We start from the raw sequence: 19193 nt of genomic DNA on the forward strand, positions 1-19193 counted from the left end.
GCCACTTGCTCGTTAGACTAACTCAAGAGCAGCAGTGGTGGTGTTTTACATGGTTCAGGTGGTCATCACATTCATGGGGGCCTGGGCTTCTCAGTGTTGGTGCGCTGCTGCTGTCACATATGCCAGAAAAGCCAGCCTAAACTTCTTTTGCCAATTCCCACTCCCTCTCCTTGCTCCTATGCAGCCTCTTCAGAAGTGGTGGTGCAGCTGCTTGGAGGCCACATCAGTGCTGCTTGCTGATGGTGCAGCCCCAGCAGTGATGGAGCAGCGCCGCTGCGGGGGCAGGAGCTGCTTCAGCTGGTTTTGCCAGCAAGAGGAATGTCCGTGAAACCGCGGTGTGATCTGTGCTGTGGTGAGCTGGAGCATGAAAATGGGCATTAACAAATTAGGGGTGAATCTGGCTTGACTGAAGTGACAGTTTCTTTCAGCTGATAAAAATATTTCATAAATACTGGCTTTCTTTCAGTTGTTATCTTGTGTGGAATTGTAGGTCATGTTCCTTGGCAGCCACCAAAGGAGAAAATTATTTTAATTCCACGCCTCTCCCTGAAGTGAGAGATTATGATCTCTGTGATGACAGCTTGTCAGGTTATCTCTTCTCTCCCCCCAAGTTTTAGGATGGAATTGCAGAGGATGGGGAGTAGGAGACCTGTTGCACAATGTCCTCCTCCTTTTGATACCGACGTCTTCTCCTCGCGGCTCAGTGATCTCTGCTCCTTGGCTTCTGTTACGGCTCAGTTTAATAACAGCATCCAGCACCCTAACGTCTCCTGCTGACAGTTTCGTAGAGCGGGCTGTGTATTTTGTTTTCTCTCTGATTTTAATTTCAGGTTAGCAATTGATCTTGTTTGTTCAGGCACAGATTTTTGCCCTCTTGTTTGCTCTTCATAGGTGGCATTTTCTTCTGCAGGCTGTCTTGGTTTAAAAATGGACCTTCATTGCAGTGGAGCGCTCTCCGTAAGGTGAGCAAAGGTGGTTTAATCTGGTCCATAGGCTTTTGGTACGCTTTCTAGCACTGACCAGCTCACTACCATTAATCGCTTTGCTACCAATGAATTGGGGGACATTTTCTGTGTTTGTGTTATTGTTGGTGGGTGGTGCTTTCTCACACCTCACATTCTGCTGCTTAAGTAGTTTCCCCAAGATTTAATATGCTGCTTCTAACCTATATTCTTTAATTATGTTGAGCAAGTTGCTGATTTTAATAGGGAATAGTCATTCAGTAATGACTTTGCAGGCAGTAGGCGGTGGTTTGCTACAAAACTATCTTGCTTTAGCTCACACTTATGTGACAGTTGCCATGAAGTTTGTTGGTCCAGTTGACTTAATGCTGGACTACTTATTAGGTAAGAAGGCTGAAAGCAGAATTTTTTGTTTTCATTTGAAAACTGTTAATTTTCTGCGGATTGGTATACTTTTCATGGAATCACATAGTACGTAATGGTTCGTCTTATTTGGGAGCATTGTTTGCTTTTGCATGGTGGAAAAATGCTAGGAAAAATGTGTTAGAAACCACAGCTGTTTAATGATGGGGATCTTAATTTACTCCTTGATTTGTGGTATACAGAAACCTTTCTGTATCAAAACTTGCATCATAGTGACAGAATGGTGTGCATCTTCTCTTTAGTCATTGTCTTGAAGGAAGGGATGCTGTAGGCATGATGAGTCTTGAATCTGGTTGTTGAAGAGTGCTTGGTGAATAAAATGTACTTAATCAAACTGAGTATGTTTATCTAGCACTTTAAACTCCTAATTTGCTGGGTTTGTGTTCTTCAGGCTGGTTTTATTTCAAATAATATGTTTGTTTGTGGGATAGGGTTTAGGAATGTACGTCTTCCTTTTACAGGAGGTACAGCGTTGTTTTGTGTTCATGGGTCAGAAGAGTGTGTAGATCAGCTGGGTTTCTTCAAAGCTAGAACTGGGTAACAGTTTGGTGTTTTTTAGTTGTTTTTTTTTAAATTCTAGTTAAAAGAAAAAGTGTTAGTCAGGTTCTAGGTGAAAAACTTAGGCAAACATTGGGAGGTTTAAAATGTGAACTGGTAAAAGTTGTCTTTCTGTGCCTTAGGAAAAGAGGGTTGACCTTTAACATGAAACAAACTGATCAGTTAATGTATTCAGCATGGATAAGATGCCTTTTAAGGGTCCGATAAATCAGTTGCATGGTTTAACATTGAACAAAGCCTCTTTTTAAAAAATAATAAAGCTGTCTGATATCGTGCCTCAAATTATTAATGGTAGATGATAGCTGTAGACCTCCTTGCTTCTTCTGTACGGTATCTTAATGCCTGTCGTGTAGGGACCCTGGCTATTGCAGCAGTGTTGGCCAGCAGCTGGTGGCTCAGGGTGGGTGGCTGGAGTTCTCTGGGGCAGCCGGAGGCTGGTTGGGGATGTGAGACACGGTGAGGATCCGGGGAGGCTTTGACCCAAACTCTTCACCGAACAGAAACACGGCAAGGAATAACTACTGCTGCAATGGCAGGCCCTTCAGGTTGGTATCATCTGAGAATTTTTTTGAAGAGCATGGATTTCATTTTCTTTCTAAATTAGGTGTGGAGTTATTTACCCTTCTTGTGTTCGACAGTGACTCTTCTTTCTGATATCTTGATGCTAATTTTTTGTCCCTCGTCCCCCCCCTTGTAAGTACGCGGAGCCTGAGGTAGCAACGTCAGCCCGGTGGCAGTAGGGCTGGCCTCTGTGGCCGTACGTCCTTCTCCAGGCATCAGGGGACGGGGAGGAACGGCCGCCGGCCCTTCGCTGCTTGCGGGGGTGTGACAGGAGAGCCGTGCCCCTGCAGTGCCATCTCCCTGAAACGCCGGCCTTTGTGAAGGGCCGCTAGAGCTGAACGGGGCCGGGACGAACCCGCTCTGACTGACGGGTGGGAAGCGTGTTGCTGTTCTTCCCCCTTGGTTAATGATTGAGCGAGGTGCAATGCTGCCCATGGCTTCTTGCGGCACTACTACAGAAACAGACTCCATTTCTAGTAATTTATGCCTCTTACTGAGTTTTTTACGCGTCACGGTGTTCTCCATCGTGAGCACCGGCTCGGCGAGTTTCTTGCCGCGCCGTGTCTGCTCCCTCCCGGGCTCCTGCCGCCTGCCAGAGGGAGCAGGCCCTGAGCGTCAGGGGAGCGTGAACGCCATCTTTTGCCCTCCCCGTGGTTTCTGGGGGAATGGTGTGCCTGTGTGTTTTGTGTGGTGCGGTTTCGCTTGTGTGGCAAACAGCTGAAATGGCAGTTCGTGAGCGTATGGATCCTGGCTGGCCTTTGATCTGGCACAGGGGAGGGAGAGCAAACCAAACCCTCTGGCACAGGGCTTGCTCCTGCTGGCCCGGGAAGGTGGGACCGTGTCCTTCACAACAGCTTCCGTGGCCTGCATCCCCTTCTCATGTCGGTGAGGATCTGGGAATCGCCTCATTCTGTCTGTAGAAATCGGATTCATCAAAAAATGGCACCAAAAAGCAGGTTAATGAGTAGGATGCCTTCTTGGAGGATTCATATTTGGCACCAGGTGACAACAGGGCCTGTGCTGAGAGTTGGGCTATGTCGCTTTTCAGTAATGGTGCCGTTAACAGGGTTTTCTTCTGTGTAATCTGCAGTATTCTTTGTCCAAACTGACGTGTTTTTTCTGAATGCTAACTCCTGCCAACTGGGCCATCAGGTTTCTGCAATTTGCTGGGCTCACTTTACAACATAGTATTGTATTGCATTTTATTTCTGCTTTTCCCATTTTGGTGTTGCTGAGCTCTTTCCTGAAATCCTTTGGGTTCTGTAGCCTATTTTTTAAGGAAGTATTTTTACCTCTATTATTGAGGAGCTTTCTAGAGCACAGCAGCAGTAGCCACTACCTTAAATCCCTGTGGCCTCTGCTTTCCTGATGCACTGGAGTACGGAGCCGAGCCGACATCAGTTACTTCTTAAGTAAGTCAAATTCTAAACAAACCAGAAAGCCGACTGGTGGAAAACACAACGCCCTTTCTCTTCCCATGTTGTCTCCACTCTGCTTTCCTCCCTGCGCTGAACAAGGCGCTCGTGTCTGGGAGGGCAGGGGCCGGGCGCAGCGATGGCCGGGCTGGCTGCGGGATGGGGGGAGGCGAGCTGTGTCGGGGGCACGGGCAGCGTCGGGCAGCGTGGCGTGGGGGTGCTCCAGCCCCTCCGGCATTGCGCCCAGACAGCCCTCCCCTCACCTTCCTGCCTCTCCGTACCTGCCCTGAAATTTTAATTTCTTCTTGTCCATGTAACATTTTGAAGCTCAGCTGAGAGAAAGGCGTTGGGGTTCTTGCTGCCTGAAGAAGGTAGGTGCAGGTGGTAATGAATCTGAGTGATGAAGGCAAGAGGTTTGCTGGCTTGTAATGGATGAAAGAGGCAAAAAGGCATGAGTCAGAAGGGTTTAATTTTGTTTTTCATAATCCCATTTGCTTCCCTTCCTCTTGGAAACTTTTATGTATGTTTTAGCTGATGGGAATAAGAGGATGAAGGGGGTTTTGTTTGTCTTTTAGCAATATGAGAACTGAACTCAGGTTGAAGAGAAGTATGTGTATTCATGGTACGGTCAGAGTTGTGTCAGGAGAAAAATCTGTTGTAACAGTCTCAGTAGCTTATCCCATGTCCTTACTTAAGCAGGATTTCTACTTCTTGACTCAGCTTCTTTAGCCACATGAAGTGGTGTACCTAGAGGCAAAAAAAGAACGCAGAAGTGCTCCAAAGCTTACTTTTTGCTTCCCCACCCTAGGAGTGCTCTTTCTGCAGTGATCTGGCTGAAGATGCGTCACTTAAGGAAAGATCTTGGTATACCGAAATAATAGCTGATTTGAAACAAAACAACCCCCAAACCAAAACCAACACCACCACTCCTACCCCCCCATCCCCTCCTTCCCCCAGAGATGGCCCTACCTATGCACCTTGTGTTGTAAAACAAGAGTATCTGTGTCTTCTAGGTTCTGCAGAGTAAATGCTTGCTGGAGGCTTCTTCCTTTCAGTTACTCTAGAGCTACCTAAATTGACTTGACATCAGAGGAGCCCAGTGCTGACAGCCCTGGGAGGCTGCTGGTCTGAGTCACAACATTTGGCTCTGAACCTGGTTCCTTCAGGAAGATGAGGTTTTGGACAGCCATTCTCTGAACGTCTCAACAAACAGATTTAAAAGCCACTGCCAAGGACGCATTTGAAAGTTTGGCTGTTTTTGTTGTGTCTTAGCCATCGTGAACTGCCTCTATGTATCTTTTTAATCTGTGGTGCTTGTAACGCATATCAGTTTAGCTAAGCTCACAAAAAACTTGGTTTAGTCTCCTTCCATTATCTTGTTTGCCTGTGGACAAGTACGTGAGTCACGGAGAGTTGATAAGTGCTAGAAAATATGTTCATAGTGGGATAAATTTCAAGAAGCACTGCCTGTGTAACTTACCAAAGAAAAGGTAACGGGCATAAATTGATAAATACAAATGATGGGGAGGAAAAATTTAGTTGACTCCTCAGGGTGAGGTATGTAGGACCCCGATATTTGAAAGCTGAAGCCAGGCATTTGAGACCAGTAATAAAGCACGGTTATGTAACAGAAAATCGGTGATGGATTCTACCTCTCCAAGAGGCTGTATGTTGGGGACTGTCTCCTTTTCTAAGAGCAGATTTTCACTTCACCTGACTCGTGGAGCAGTTTAGCAGCCTCTGTTACCCAGGAGGGCAAACCGATTTTCAGTGACAGCTTTTGGCTTTGTAGCTGCATGTTTTTTTCTGTCTGTATTCCCTCCTGTAAATACTTAACATGTATTAATTATTCTTTGTAGTTTTGTCTCATTGCTTACAGGTTTCTCCCACTCTAATTCATAGCTGTTGTGTTACCTACCTCTGTTTCAGCTTCATACATCGTTTCATCTGTACCCTAATTTAGAAGCAGAGATGTTTGAAAGTAAGAGAAATGCTGGTACTTGGGAGAATTACAGCTTACATCTACTCTTCTAATTTATTTTGGTTTGTTTTGAAGGTGGCGTTAAGGCACGCCTTCATAAACTTAGGGTCATAAAAAGTAAGGAATTTTAAGCCATTGTTTAAAGTCTTCATCTGTCATTTTTGTGAGTTTATCACTTACAGGCACTTGACATCAGCCAACCCAGATCCATATTGCTAATTGAAAAACATTTTCTCCCTACGTGAATTCCTAAATCATGTGGGCTCATTACATAACCTGACACTAACAGGCTGTGATAGAATAAATCACTACCATTAGAGGCCCTTTACTTGTCTTACCCTGTTATTTCTTTTTGTTTAGGGGTTTCTTTCTTTGTTCATTTCTGAAGCTTTGGATATTCTTTCATCTGTTTTGCTCTTCTCAGGAAAATTGGGATGAAAATATTTATTTTGCCCTTTTGAGTTAGTCCTCATATTATGCCAGCTGTGATTGCTATTTGTAGTTATTGTGGTTGACAAAACATCACAGTTCAGAAACAACTGGTGTGAATACGAATTAATTTTTAAATGTGTTGCACAAATTCATGGAACACCACAAGTTCAAAATCCCCCTTACATTCCTTTATGCAAGGAACCTTCACCTTACCTTCTCCTTCTGGTAGGTGTTTTGCGACTTCTTGTTATGTCTGTTTTTTATTGAAGAATAACTCTGTTGCATCACAAACATTTTGCAAGAAATGGATATCTCATTTTCTGAGACATTTGTCTCATATTCAAATGTCAAACTGTCGTGTTTTATTCATATGTTTCAAAAACTGCAGAAGAGGACTAAATGTGACAACTTGGGAGGAGGGAAGGAGAGTAAACTGTCCATCTTAGGGAGGCATTTTGTGCTATCTTTTCTAGCTAATCATAGTGGCTAAGTGATATGATGTTGAACTTAAAAAACTGACCATGGTTATGAAAGGGTGTTGTTCAGTGAAAAATAGAAAGCTTTTATTTTTTTTTGTTTACTAAGAGTTTTCACCTCTTCTTTGAGTGCAAGATCTTTTTTGCTCTTGTGTTTGTTGTTGAGAAGCAGTGCTACCTGCAGAAGTGCAAGTCCTTGTTGACTGTACAACCGTTGCCTTTTGTTCTGCAGTTGAATATGTAAAGGAAAGACTAACAATGGTTTCATTATGTGATGGCTCCCGATTGTGCTGTTGCCTGATGGGCAAAGAAGCGTCAGCTTTAATTAATGGACAGTCTGTTGGTTTGTTCGTTTGAACTGTGCTATCAGGCCCATTGCTCAGTGGTACACTAACCTACAGGAGTATTTAGACCTCTGCCCTGGAAACCTTTCAACTGGTGTATGAATTGCAACAGCAGAAATCCACTGACAGGCAGAAAAGTTAGAATTGCACCACTAGCTGTGAATTATGGTTTATCTGCTCTGAAGCTCCACTTTTGAGTGACAGGCTTAGCATCCAGCTCTTCTGACAGGGAAGTAAACGGGTACTATCCACCCTTAGGCCGGGTTTTAATCACAGACCTCTGGGTTCTACTTCTCAAGAAATCGATTTAGTAACTGTAATGCTTTCTCTTTCGGACCCCCTGATGGTATACATTTATAGCGAGGTAGACACACCTTTTAAAACAAAGTATCAGATAGCCATTACTGATGGGTGCATGGCCTGAAAAGCAAGAGTTAATGAAATGCCTGTGTGTGAAGGTCTTAGTTGTATGGTAACTTTTCTTTGGCAGCTCTAAGCTTACCTCAGGATAGTTTTGGCAGAAAGCAGTATTTTCTGTCTGCTGCAGCCGTTGTGGCTATACCATGTGTCTTGGTCAGTCCATCGCTGTTCATTGGTGTGGAGAGGGCAGCCATTAATTACTCATTTCACTACCTCTTTCTCCAGCAGTTTTGCATTTAGGATCGTCTGATGAGAATACCAGTCTAACTTTGATAGAGTGAGATGGAAGCATTTGATTAAATATTAGTTTATTTCAAATTAGTCTATTTAAAATTGTTTCTTCAAAGAACTGTGTCTTTCAGATTGATTTTTGTTCTTGCACTCTTTGCTTGCTGCCTGAAGTTGCATCAAGCTGAGGGCTGAGAGACTTGTGTAACTGTAATGCAGATAGTTTGCGTGTTTGCCATACCAATTACCTTGTTTTGTAAATGATCCTTTATGGTACATTCTCAGTCTTCAACATATGGCAAGTAAAGTTCAAACATGCAAACAGTGCTTGTTCATAGTTTTTGTGATATCCTAGTAGTGAAACCAACTTGTGGTAGAAATTGTACTTGCTAAACTTGTGGTTCAGGGTTTTTTCTGCTCTGTCTCATAGCACTCAAATGGCTTTTAGCATTCTGAAATCAGTGAAGTTGGAAGACAAATAAAAGTAAGTAAACAGGCTTCAGCACAGGTGACTTGTCCTTCTCTGTTTGTCCTCAGTGGTCCTTTTTGGGTCCTGCTGCTGTACGTTTTGAAGCATTACATCCCTGCCATGGGCTGCTAGCTTTCATCAGTGTGGGAACTGAAGAGGGCTGCGGGAGAGCTGCCATTCAGTGATTTTGTAATCCTCTGCGAGCAGCTCATGTCGAGGCTGGGCGTGGGAATGGAGTAACAGAGGCTGGGCATCCCCCGTGCGCTGCTGCAGAGACAGGCTTTGGAGGCAGCTGAAGCCCACGCTGTCTGTCTGCTTAAGGGACTGAAAGAAGGTCTGGGATGGGAAGAGAGCAAAGGTGGTGTGATCTGCATTAAGTCCTGTTGTTCTGAACTCCAGATCTTCTGCTTTTTAATACATCTGTGTTACAGGCTTTGATGTGTTGTCGATACTGCTGTGGATCAGAAGCCTTTATCTGTGCGTGGCAGGTGTGTTTCAGTGGTGCTCAGGCTGGTGTTTTTAAGTGTGCTCCTACCCATGTGTCACAGAAGCACAGCTTGTGCATTTTCACTCATGTTTATTCAGTCCTCTGGCATGAACATGGGGCTTTCAGAGCCTGCGTGGTCCAGCCTTTCTGTATGCTTCTCACCTTCACTGGAGCTCAAATGCAAGTTTACACAGAGTTCAAATAAAATAGGTTGGTGTTTGGCAGCGCTTTCTCACTTGCTTAGCAAGAGTGTCCTAGGAGCCGATTAACCCTGTGCATGCTGTGAGCTGAAGAGGTGTGCTTTAAAGTTCATGCCAATTCTCTGGTGCAAATGCCAGAAGGAAAATTATGTACAAAAGACTCGAAAGATTCCCTCATGCAAGTACGAATTAAGGAGACAGGTGGATCAGTGGAGACCTCAGCTTGTGAGGAACGCATTAAAGATGCTTTGTTCCATGGCAGCAACTGGTCTGGTAGCTTCCAATCTATTTTCTCTGGTTGGCAGAATTTCAGTCAAAACCTTAATGCTTTCCAAAACTGCAGTTCTGCACAGTGAAAGAGACGGAGCATATTTTTCTTGAAAATCTGCGGTTAAATGAGGTCTTACTTGTTTCCCTGCACTAGTATTAAAACTTGTCTGGCTGTACAGTGAGCTACATTCAGAAACTGATCTGGCTGAAAGGTGACATGTCACAACCTCCATTTCTCCCCATAAAAGGCTTAGTTTTTCAGCTGGATAAGTTTCTTGAACCAATGTGAACTTTAAATTTAGTATTTTCATCTGTCTCTAAGAACAAGGGGAATAAAACCTGTGCACGTAGCTTTCTGCATCTCTTGTACTAGCACGTAAGTTATATATTTTCTGCTCTTGAAGTGTCATTCCAGGCGCTATCAGCCTGGTGGTTGTATAAAGTCTCCTGTGAATTTTTCTGCTTGTGTGCCTGGTCCTGTTCTTCTGGTCCCTTGGGTGATGACATTCTGTCCCTGGTTGTGGAGGTAGAGAGGAGATCGTGTCTGCTGCTGGCAAGTCTCTGCATCTCCATTAATGCTCTGCTAATATTTGTTCAAATTCCCTTCTCTCTCCTGCCTGACACACTTCAAACAAATGAGCTTTGGGGCTTTTCCGACTGAGCAAACTTCAAGCAGTTGGTAGTTTACAACCTCTTTAATCCTTGGTAAATAACACTGATCAGGCACCAGACAAGAAGGGGGAGAAAAAATTTGCATATGCAGATGTGATTCTAGCACTAGCCTGGAAAATATGCTTTTTCTTAACTTGTTTTTATATACCCCAGAATGAGATTCGCCAGAACGTGTCAGGTCTGAGAAGTGCTAGAACAAGCAGTAGTTGCCTTAATCATTTTAGCTAGGATTCCTGGTTAAAAAGGAGGGGTGTTGGCGGGGGCACTGTTTTTCTTTTTGCTGTGTTGGTAGAGAAAGCCGGCTTTCTCCCCAGGTAGCCTAGGGTGGTACAGTATGCGGCGAGGGATGATGCTGGGAATTTCCCTTGTGTGTGAGAAGAGGAAGAGGAGCTGGATGAAGGTGCTGTTTGAGCACTAATTTGCTAAGTAGCCACTGACTACCAAGCACAGGCTTCCCTGACACCTTTGGTGGGAAGATCTGTTGCTTCCCTTTTGCACAGTGATGAGATGTCTTTTTGGCTGCCTGTTTTCTGGCCTGAAAGCAGGAGTGTTTAGGGACCGTTTCATGGAAATGGAAAGCACAGTGTGCTGGATGCATTCTCAGTGCTGGTGTCCAGATGATTTGCAGCAAGGCCCATCCTGCCATCTGTCTGCCAGATGTGCCTTACCGCACAGAGGTTGAAGCTGAAGTGGGTCAGTTAGTAAAGCTTTTGCTGTCAGGGCGCAAATTTCTCAGGCCAGCACAGAGGAGGAGGTGTGTGTGTTCGTATGTTTTAAACCAGTGAATGCAGCAAACACCCTAGTTGGACCATTTCCGTCTGAATTGTGGGGTGGTTTTGCTTCTTAGAACAGGAGATGCTGTGTGTCTTCAACACTTGTGGCACCCTGTTGGTGTTTTCTACTTTGATTTTCGTGAACCTCGTTTCAGTCACTTAACATGTGCAGAATGAGGAAATGGCACCGCTTGCAATGGGAGAACTGGCTTGTTGTAGCAGTTGAGTTTTGGGTTTATAAAGTCCCTTTGGTAGCTTTGTCCTAGTTTGGGAACTGTCTTTGTCAACCACATATTATTTCAGATGAGTTAGCTATGCCTGTGACAGTAGCAGCATGCTTGCTTTTGGAGAATCCCAGCACTGGGGAAAAAAAAAAAAAAGTCTTAGTCACTGCAGAACCATTTCTACTTCTGCTTCTCCCTGCGATGAAATCCAAATATGACACCCTTGCTTTTGTTGCTCTGTGAATGTGAAAAGGCCAAATTTGGAAGGCACGCTTTTTTAAATGAATATAAGTCAAGGACTGGTTTTTATTACAGAGAAATCTGGGAGAAAAAAATTAAAGGTTTTGTTTTGTTTTGTTCATGCTACAAGAGATGTGGCTCTGTGAAGAAGCAGCTATTTGACAAAATGTTCTGAAGTGTGAGTGCAGAGCTGGGATTTTGTCACTCAGTACTGCAAGAGCAGAGCAACTGTTCACACTCAAGTTTTGGTGTGGAATTTTGCTGAATTTTTTATAGCACCTTTACTCTGATTTTTGCCTGTCCTGTGCTACTGCCATAACTCTCCTGGCCACCAGACAATTACTGAAATTTTGAATATGCAGTCTTAGTATGTTAGATGTGACTCCCACTGAGAAACTATGCCTTTTGAAAACTGCCATAAAAAAAGTTTGGAAGAGGGATTCTTCTCCCTTTCTTGTCCCCTGCCTCCCAGAAAGTCTTGCTGTGGAAACAGTGAAACCCAAAACATGCATGTTGTATATTCAGCCTCTTGCTCTTGGTTGGTGTCTGTAGGCTCTGCTCCTCTACAAATAAAGTTCTGTGTTTTTTATTATGCTGCATATAGTTTTTTGGTGGTTTTTTTGGTGGCGGTGTTTTGTTTGTAACTGAACACAATGATTAATTGTGTTGGAAAGTGATCTGGAAGTGCCAGGCAAAATTGAAGGCTCCATTGTGCTTGGTACCGTGGTGAACATATTTTCTGTTCCTAGATGATTTGCAGCACTATTAATTTCAGAGTCGTCTTGGAAACACGATGAAACAGGTTTTTACTTTTTTGAACTTGCATTTTGAGTAAAGGGTGTATTTTTCAGTTGGAAAAGAACACTCATGCTTATTTATACTGCCAGGTGCAGCAGAAGTTAATCCTGTGCTGCAGTGTATCTCCTTGAAAAATCATGTTTTAAGTCTGCTGCCAGAGGGGTGCTAACAGACGGGAAATTGGAGAAATGTACCTCTAAGTATGGAAGTGTTGAAAGTCAATATATGTTACATATCTCTACTCTGTGTAAAAGCAGTAACTTCACGCAGAAGACGTACCTGTGCTCAGCGTTCGTTCTCGCCTGGTTGTGCCTCTTCCAGTACTCTTACCCACACATCCCCGAAGGACAGGCAACATCCTGACAGCTGAAACTGGCCGCCACAGGTGTGTGGCAGTTAAGTTGTACGACAGCCTTTTCCTATAGTCTGTGCAGCAGTTCTTTTAAATCTGTATCTCTTCCTGGTTGGTATTTTACAGGTGGGTTGGGTAGAGTTTTTGGAAACTAAATGAACAGAAATTCTTCATTTCTTGCTTATGCTTATATGAGGCTGTAGCACTGAGGTATTTTAAAGTTGTAGATCAGTTAAGATAGCTTCCTTGATTTGACATTTGTTTACTTTACCAAATAACATATTCAAATATTTAAAAACAAGCATTGCAAGGTTCAATTTTATGTGTGTTGCAATTTACTAGTCTATTGCCTGCCTTGAAACACAAATATTGGCCAAAATGTTGTCAATAATATATCATATGCAGATACTGAAGTATTTTAATGTACATATGAGCAAAATGTATTCAGTAATGTTTCTTTCTGCTTCTTGCTTTGCTTTTTGCAAAGGTTGTAGCCTTGGGATGCTAGCCAGGCTTTGAACTGTAAAAAGGAGCATAAAGAATGCAGGATGTTTTTAGAATAGTCTCAACTGCGAGCAGATGGCTTCATTAAATTCTCTTTAGGAGCAAGGAGAGCAGTTGCTGCTTTTGGAAGAAAATTGGCTAGAGCAACTGCTTTTACATTGCCATCTGAAGTGTGTGGCAGGTAGCAAGAATATTTGTACAACAATTTTATGTAAAGCAATTGGTCCACGTACCTTCAAAAAATAGGTGCCGGAAAGCGGTGCCTCTGTTCTGCAAACTGATAGGTAGAGTAGACCAAAAGACTGAATATTTCATCATTAAACTTCCTGCACATGTTTTAAATCTTGGGCAGGGGAAGCTCTGCTTGTTGCTTTAGTTGCTCCTCAACCCCAAACATTTCATATAGTTCTCTTCTTTGCCACAAAATCTGATGGTTTGTTTTGCTTTTTTCTGCCTTTTCTGGAGAATACTGAGGAAAACTACGTTTATAACTAAATGTAGTTATAAATGATTTGTGAAGGAGAGTGGAATACAAAAGGTAGTTTTCTTCCTGTAGAATACAAAGACTTCTGGCATATCAGGAGTCTGGCTACTCAGGGTTTCAGTGTTCTTGTGTGGATCAAAGTCAAGCATGGACAGGGTGAGCAAATTTTTGCATTGCTTGGATCTAAGCTGTAATTAGGTACTTGATGCTTGATTTCTTCCATACCCTTCCACTCCCAAAGTTAAAAACCAAACTTCTGAGGTTTGGGTCAAGGCAAATACTCTAAAGTTATGACACTTTTTTTGTAAGGCTGAATAGCCTGCTAAAAGCAGAAAAATGTCTCTTGGGCTTTAAAGATGGGGATGGATTTAAGGAGGAGAATTTGAAGCTGACTTTTGTTCTTGTAGATAGTCAGAGATACGGAAAAATATTGTACCTGTTAAGCCCTTTCAGAGTTGTGTGCTTCCTTTATTTTGTTGTTTCTATAATTAAACTTGGAGGAAATAGACCTGGTAGCAGGGAAGACAGTGTCCTGCTGTAATGGTAGATTTTATTGGTATTGATTATGCATACTCATTTCTTTTGCCTGTGAAATGACTCTTTATTACAGGTTAGATACAGACTGTCTTAGCAGCAGAGGAGGACTGGTGGGTCTGCCACTGGTAGGTCTGAATTCCTGTGTCGAGGCTTGTCTGTTGGTATATGGTGTATTCTGGGGAAGACTTGGGCTCCAACCAAGCTGCTTGGCTGGTTTCAGCAAAATAGTCTGGTAAGATGCCTCCAGCAGGTGAGCTGGTATAGTGACGTTGAGATACATTTGTTGCTGGAGATCACTGAGTGAGGGGAATGCCCTTATTTATGAAAGTGGTTGTGGATCAGTTTGTTTCACTGTGTTGAACCAAATACTTCTGTGTAACAGTTGTGTGGAGATTTGTATGTGCATGTGTACACATGCTTGCATAACAGAGCAAGCCCATGTTTTTTCCCCACGTTGATTTTTAAGGGTAAATTTATAATGTACACGTATGTTGCAGAAACTGTCTGAACCAGACATCATGTTAACCACTATCGCTGCAGGAAAATTTGTGCTTAATTAGAATCAATACATTCCACAACGAGAGAAGAAAATGACCTTGTATTTGGAAGGATGAATTACTGGTGTGTTATTGGCCTTGTTCCAAGGTTTCCCTGCGTCATTCTTACCCTGAATTCTTCTCTTAAGTTTTGTATGTCTATGATACTTACTTTTAAAATACTGTCTTTTGTGTGTGTGTGTTCTCCAGAACCGTGTGGTACTAAGAGGAACTGGGCAGTACTATTATTTTGATAGAATTATGTGAGCAGATCCCCTGTAAATACAGTTCTGGCCCTAGTTACCTCAAACCTGCCGCTATCTGTAAGACAAATTTTTTGTACTTATCCTGGTACACCTTTATCAAACCTGAGGGTTCGTATGAAGGCTGTAAGTGGAACACTTGCCCCCACCCTGTGGTGTATCAGGTATTTTCCAAGACGTTCAGGATTGGCATCATTTTTCATATCTCGTTTCTCTGCTCCGTGTCCTTGTTGCTTACAGGTGCAGCAGTGCTGCATAGGGCCACAGGGACCCTAATGGGCAGCCCAGATTGTATTCCATTTTCACCTTTCCTTTGAAGAAGAACTGAACATTGTGTAATGATGGTTGTGGTACATCAATGGGTTTTAGCAATACATGCTACCAAAAATAGTCTCGTTAAACTCCAGGCCTTGCACGTCCTCTGGACAGGAACTCGGTCATGTATTTGCATCTGTCATTCTTTTTCGATGTTTTGCAAACATCTCTCAACAAAGACTGCTAAGCCGTTTGGACATCTGGGCTGAATCACACTTAACCAGCTTATGCGAGCAAATGTTTCTACCATTCACATAGTGAAATGTTAGCTGCAAAGCCCGGGACGTTCTGCCACAGAGATGAACGGCTTAATGTGGTTATGATTAACTAGATTCACTCAGCTTGTTCTGATTCTGGCTTTTTCCCATGAAGGTGGAAATGATTGCTGCTTTGCAGTCTAGGTTTTTTTGGTTTTTAGACCCGCAGAAATACTCTACTTTTGCTCTTGCTCTCTTTAGCTTTTGCCAGCCGTAGAACCTTTATAAGCAGAAGAAAAGGAATGACTGTCTGCAGACTTATCACACATCAGGCGCCTCTCATGTCTCGTCAGCCTTGGGTTGGACCAAATAATACACAACATCTGAAAACATCTTTTGGTGGCGATGATGATGTTTCTCTGTGCTGGTGGCATAAATTATCAGCTTCCTTGAAACTGGAGCTGTAAAAGTGGCCTGTATGTTAAAAAGATAAAATGTCCACTAAGAATGGAGTATAAATAATCCTTGGTTGGAGTTGCAGTCTGCCTTGTTTCCAGAGCCTTCCTAATGTGCAGCAAAGGAAAACAAACCGGAGTTCTCATATTGACTCCTGCAGCTTGGAGCTGCTTGTTGGTGCTGGAGCTCGTAGCTGGGAACAGCTTCACACTGTTCCGAGCTGCTGCAGGCAGCAGTCCAGGAGCGGGGCAGGAGGAAGGCCAGTCCTTCAAGGATGCAGCCTTAAGTCATGGCTTCAGGTTATGGTTAATTCAGTAACTGGAATTGCCTGTTCCTTGTCCTGTTCTTCCCTTCCCCGACCTCCTGTGCTGCTGCTGCTTCCCTTGAATGAGATCTTAATGGTGATGGGACTGTAGGGTGAATTGGTTAACAGTGTATTCTTTGTCTTGTTCCCCTGAAGTAGCTTTCCACTGAAATAGCTTGTTGATTTTTTTTTTTTAATTTTTATTTTTGCTTTTTATCCCCACCATACCCTGTGGCCACTGCTGTGTGGTGCATTACTTGCCCCAAGCAAGCCGTGCTTATTCTGTTCCTGTATTGCAGTGTCCTCTTCAGTGCTGAATGCAAATCCTGCTAATCAGCAAGGAGTCCATTACTGTCCAGGTAAAAAAATTGAGGCAGTTTTACGCCAGCTTCCTCAAGTCCTGGTTGACGGGCAGCATCTGCTGTGTAGGTTGAGAGTCTGAGCGGAGGCCTGTGCTCCCTGTCCTGCATGTCGTCTAAACCCTGGCCTGAATATAGTCTTGTTTGCAAGAGCTGACTAATACTTGACTTCCTGGCCTACAGAGTTGCCTTACCCTCCCTCTGCTGGTGACCAGCCTTCTGCAGTCTCCTGGGTATGATTGTCACAGCCAGGCTTTTCTAAAAGTGACGTGTCACCCTTACTAATCCCATAGAGTTTAATCTTTCGGACTACGAACAATTGACATTATTGAAATGGGGTTTGACAATAAGGTACATTCTCTAAGCATTTTTATTTGTTGTTTTCCATTTAAATTTGGCACACCAAGAGCAGAAAGAACCCCATGCTCTTCTGTGGTACTCTGCAGCTCTGAAGACCTCTGCGTTCGAGAAACAGGATTTGTGTTTTGGTCATGTCTTCCAGCTTGCTGCAGTAACACATTGAAGTATTTGCTTCATCTGCTTTAAGAGATCACTTTAAAAACTTGTAATCTTATTTGTCTCAGTTGCACAGCTATTGAGGGCAAGGAGTGCAGGACTACAGGATTTTTATTTTATGAGCCTTTCGCCTGAGAAACATTGTCCAGCTCTCGATTTTTGTAGTGCCTTTGTCCTGCCTTGGCAGTGAGGTGATCCAAATGATCATGCATTTATTTCTTGATACTGTGTGTCTTTGCCTGTCGATGACAGCAGGTGTTCCAGAACAGGCAGTGCGCTTTGCTGTCTGAGAGACTGTGCATCTTGTTGCTTGTCAGTCTTAAAATTTGTCACCCATCCAGGAGTCAAAGTGATGAAACAGGACTCCGTGTAGTGGTGAGAGAGACTTGCCCACCTGGCTCTTGGCTCTTCTGGCAGCGTGGGAGGCAGTGGAGGGGCTGGCGTGGAGCCCTTGCTTGCACCTGTGTCTCTCACTTATCAGAAGTGTGTGGACATGGGTTTATTTAGGGTGCAGGGGAAGCCTGAGGATGCCATTTTAGCTGCAGCTCCTTTGGAAGCAGACACCCTGCTGCTTTAGCTGCTCCTCTTAATGTGTGTTATACTGATGGATTGAGAAGAAGGTAGATGATACCCACTCTTGTAAGGCGGTGGCAGAATTTGATTGTTGCTGCTGTGATATTTTTGTATATGGTGCAGTGTTAGTCTGCTTGATTTCTGCGTACAAGCTGGTGAAGACCAGATAGGGTGATACTGTGAGAACAGGCATTTTTTTCAAACCTGCCTGTATTCATATGCACAAGACTAAGACTGTAATGTCTCTGCTGATGGTGTTTTCTAACTTTCTTGCTTGTAAATACTGAAAGTGCGGTGACACAGCCCCATGGCAGGTGTGGGCTGTTGGGCGCATTTGGAAGAGCCCCATGGTGGCAAAGGAGTGGCTGCTAGGATGAGATGGCTCCAGGAGGCATGGAGAAGGATGGTGAGTGGCTGGGAGATCCTCACAGAGGAAGAAGGCGAGCAGTGGGAGATTCTTGAGGGCTGTGCTGCCGACTTCTCAGCCCATTAAACAGCCAAAAAAACAATTTTTTTTAATTAAACTTGTTTTCCCCACTCAAAACTTACAAAGTGGCTTAGATGTAAGAAAAAACTATTTGATGAGTGACATGAGCATTAAGATGTTTAAGTACAGACTTTCACTGAAAGGTGCAAGTTGTTCATTGTTACAAGTGACATGAAAATCCCTATTACAGTGCTGTGGATCTCAGCAGGCAGTCCTCTCACCACCTTTCTGCTGGAGTTGCTGAAGACTTCTCAAGTCTTCCTGGTAAGTAAAATTTTTCATGTTTGAACTGGTGTTCCTGTGCTTTACCAAGACGAGCCTTTCCGTGAGTCCATCGTGACACTTCTCTTGGCTTTCTGAGCCTGGCTTTCACCAGGAGCCTCTGCGAACCACAGGAGCTGGTGGGGCTCTTAGCTGAGCAGCTGTTTTCCCAGGCATGGTCACCTTCTCCTGGTTTTGCAGTTACCATGTCCTTCGGAGGTGAAGTGGTTGGTCCCCAGGCTTTTGTGCTCTTTCTCAGGCATGGAACTGACAACTCCACTGGCATGTGTCAGGGAAGGTTAAACCTAACATGTATCTGTGAGAGCTGGAAACGTACCAAAGCACTGGACAGGAGGTAAATGCCATTGAGAAGTTCTGGGCCTTGGATGGAAAGACCCGTCACCCACAGAGCTGTCTGGGAGATAGATAGTCAGCAGCTCATCTTGGCCAGGATGTGACCAGATTGTCTTTAGGACATGCTTTCTCAGGAAGTGTCCTGTGAAACCTCACTCATGTCGGACAGGAAGGACTCCTGTAGGAAATCCTGCAAAAAATCCTGTAGTAGGGAGAACGAAGCAACCTGTTTTCATACCCTGAGAAGCAGGAGGACATAGGAGATCTTTTGTTCCCCGTGAATCAGGAGTGGTGTGGTGAACATCAACGAGACGAAGCATCTCGCCTATGTCACAGCAGTGATATAAATAAACCTAATTTTTGAGCTTTGCACTAGTTTGTCATTGTCTTGCAGAAGGCTAATTTCGAGCAGTACTTTCAAATGGTAACGTCTGAATTCCTTGTTTTCTGCTAACAAAAAGATAAGCAAGCAAGGGCTTTTTTGCTGCTGAAGAGTGATGGCAGTTCATATAATCTGAGGCGACCCACAGTGTGACAGTGTTTTGCTAGGAGTCTTGAGGGAGGGGTCAGCTGTAGTGAAATTGCATAACTGTTGGCTGTCACTTAAACGTTGGATGCACCACCAGTCTTTCAAAGCATGTTAGAATTTAAAGAACTTTAAAATTCAGATATTTTTGAAGTGCCATGGCTCAAAAGAGCCAGCGGTAAAATGCACGATAACCACCATGTTAGAAGGATAGAGAAATAGATACTCGGGTGCCT

At 43.7% G+C, this 19193-nt stretch overlaps 1 protein-coding gene across 8 annotated transcripts in view; it reads left to right on the plus strand.

Moving 5' to 3' along the window:
* SEMA4D (semaphorin 4D) overlaps positions 1–19193 on the plus strand; it is a 101780-nt gene that overhangs the window by 27280 nt on the left and 55307 nt on the right. For 2 of the 8 annotated variants that reach the window (XM_087741211.1, XM_087741209.1), the window contains exon 2: positions 18007–18080. The exons of 5 other annotated variants lie outside the window; for them this stretch is intronic. The gene's annotated coding sequence lies outside the window, so the exon portion shown is untranslated. Of the gene's footprint in view, positions 1–12299; positions 12319–18006; positions 18081–19193 lie in introns of those variants that run through there. One more of the 8 variants, XM_087741212.1, reaches the window with a different exon arrangement.

This window comes from Nipponia nippon, unplaced genomic scaffold (genome assembly GCF_047370975.1).
Source record: "Nipponia nippon isolate SJK-2023a ecotype South Korea unplaced genomic scaffold, ASM4737097v1 scaffold_8, whole genome shotgun sequence".
Classification (NCBI taxonomy): domain Eukaryota; kingdom Metazoa; phylum Chordata; class Aves; order Pelecaniformes; family Threskiornithidae; genus Nipponia; species Nipponia nippon.